The sequence below is a fragment of the Cervus elaphus genome, chromosome 17 (assembly GCF_910594005.1).
Source record: "Cervus elaphus chromosome 17, mCerEla1.1, whole genome shotgun sequence".
NCBI lineage: Eukaryota > Metazoa > Chordata > Mammalia > Artiodactyla > Cervidae > Cervus > Cervus elaphus.
In genome coordinates, this window is record NC_057831.1 from 45,331,150 (window position 1) to 45,334,230 (window position 3,081).

The window sequence follows — 3,081 nt, forward strand, 5'->3', positions numbered from 1 at the left end:
GCTCTACACCTCTCTCTGTACAAAATGACTATCTGGGTCAGCTTTCAGTGGTCAGCTTCCGTCCATACTTCCACCCACCCATCCATCCCTCAAAGCCAGAACCTCTTTCCAGACATTCTCCCATAGTCCCATCCATAAATGAACTTTGGTTCATCTGCCCTCTCTCCACGTCTGCAAAGCTCCAAATTTTTCATTGAGGGTAGAAACCAGGGCATGGCTGGACTGCCCACAGAACCGTGATCATCAAGTGACAGTTGGTCTGTGGATCCAAGAAGTGTGCTCCTTCTTGGCCCAGATGCCTTCTCTGTGCCTTCGAGAGCCCCTGTTGTATTATTATTTACACCTCCTCTTGCCATTGCTTCTTACCCTCAACACACCTAGTTCTCCCTGGAGAGTGAGCTTCAACCAAGCCTGGGAAATGGGATCAATGCAGCCATGCTCCCAGACCCTGTCCGTCCCTATCCTAGCTTCTCAATCACTTTAGCAGGTTGGGATACCGAACTGAGTCTTCCCTGACCTTCCTTGTATAGATACAGATTCCAAAACAGAGCCATTTATACTCTATATTTATACTCTTGCAACTGTACAGCATTTTTCGCAAGTTACATAGTAAGTAGTACTGTGATTGGTGTTATGTAGCGCTCTCATTTGGAAACTAGGCCAGGTTCTACTAAGAAAGACGACCTTTGTATATTTTGTAATACTGCCTTTTAAACGTGCTTCTGCAGCCACACCCACACCACACACCTCTCCATAAATGTAAATATGTAAGTTAGACCTGGGCAGGGCTGTGGTCCTCTTTGTACTCTGATTTTTAAAAATTGGATCCTTTTACCTGCTTTGATTGTATCTTTTTTTTTTTTTAACTGGTTGTGGGACGTGAGAGAAATAAAAAAGATATTCAAAACCCCAAAGGAGCCAGTTGTCTTCAGTCATAGGGAAATAAAGACCTCCTAGATCTATTTCCTAAAAATTTGAGGTCGTTCCCTCATTTAATGTCACTACTCACCAACAGCACCAGCTATGTAATTTGTGGAGTCCCTCATTTGAAAAGCAGGAAAAAATGCCATGAGAGGTACTAAAAATATCAAGTTTTCATTTCTTCAATAGTCCCTCTTTTTGACTTTTTAAAAAATTACTACTTAATTTTTTTAAAATTTATTTATTTATTTTTTCAGTGGGTTTTGTCATACATTGATATGAATCAGCCATAGATTTACACGTATTCCCCATCCCGATCCCCCCTCCCACCTCCCTCTCCACCCGATTCCTCTGGGTCTTCCCAGTGCACCAGGCCCGAGCACTTGTCTCATGCATCCCACCTGGGCTGGTGATCTGTTTCACCATAGACAATATACATGGTGTTCTTTCGAAACATCCCACCCTCACCTTCTCCCACAGAGTTCAAAAGTCTGTTCTGTACTTCTGTGTCTCTTTTTCTGTTTTGCATATAGGGTTGTCGTTACCATCTTTCTAAATTCCATATATATGTGTTAGTATGCTGTAATGTTCTTTATCTTTCTGGCTTACTTCACTCTGTATAATGGGCTCCAGTTTCATCCATCTCATTAGAACCGATTCAAATGAATTCTTTTTAATGGCTGAGTAATATTCCATGGTGTATTGTACCACAGCTTCCTTATCCATTCATCTGCTGATGGGACTACTTAATTTTAAGTTGAAATTTTAAAATTATTAGTGTGAATTTTATGTTTCCTCTTTATATTGTGATGCCAGCTTTAGACGCAAGCAGGGCTTCCCTGGTGGCTCAGATGGTAAAGAATCCGTCTGCAGTGCAGGAGACCCAGGTTCGAATCATGGGCTGAGAAGATCCCCTGGAGAAGGGAATGGCAACCCACTCCAGGATTCTTGCCTGGAGAATTCCATGAACAGACCATGGAGTCGCAAAGAGTCAGACACGACTGAGCGCCTTTCACCTCACTTCACTTCAAATACAAGCAAGAACTTTTTAACTCAAATGCGGTTTTCCTAGAAGTACACAATTCGTGTCTGTTAGCTCGGACACCTAGTTTGTGTCCACCAGAACAGCAGGGACACCTCACAGAATTCACTCAATTGTTTTAATTTCTTTTCTTGTTTGTGCACATTCTGCTGACGTTCCCTACCTTACTGATGAGTAAGGAGGCAATGAAAGGGAGAACTCAAGGTTACCCTTTCCTTCTGTGTCAGCATTTTCAGCCTTGAGTGGATCGCTAACACAGGAAAGTAACAGTGGTGAGGAAAGATGTGATATGGCTTCCTAGTTATTTCTTGTGTTGTATTTGGACAAAACTCTGGTTTGAATGGGAAGCATGGCCTCTTGGGGGCCCTTGTTTGATCAGTTATAGATGTAGCACACCGATACTTTGAGGTCTTGCTGTACTCCCACTTGTGATCTGCTGAAGTTTTGTACTCATGCATGTGTGCTAAGTTGATTTAGTCGTGACTGATTCTTTGTGGGACCCTATGGACTGAGGCCACCAGGCTTCTCTGTCCGTGGGAGTCTCCATTGCATTGCAGGTGGATTCTTTACTATCTGACCCACCAGGGCATTGCACATGCTCTGTGTGAGTCGGGTGGCAGAGAACTCAGGCATGCACACTGCCCATCTGCTTCTGCCCCGTTGCCTCATTGCACTTAACTTACCAAGCTAAGTTAAAAGAAAAAGTTGTTAAGAATTTCAGGACCCTGACAACAGAGCATTTCAGCTAAAGAATGAGGCCCCAGAATGGGGGTTGGGATCATCTGAATATCGGGTTCCATCCCTGACTCTGTCGTTTACTAACAAGCCTAGTATCCTTTCTCGGTGTCAATTTTCTCATCTGGAATATGGGACAGAAACACTTGGCTTCCTATGGTTATTAAAACGAAGTAATGTATGTAAGTTTCCCAGGTGGCTCAGTGGTAAAGAATCTGCCTGCCAAGCAGGAAACATAAGAGATGCAGGTTTGATCCCTGGGTCAGGAAGATCCCTTGGAGAAGGAAATGGCAACTTACCCCAGTATTCTTGCCTGGAAAATCCCATGGACAGAGGAGCCTGGCAGGCTACAATCTATTGGGTCACAGAGTCAGACACAACTT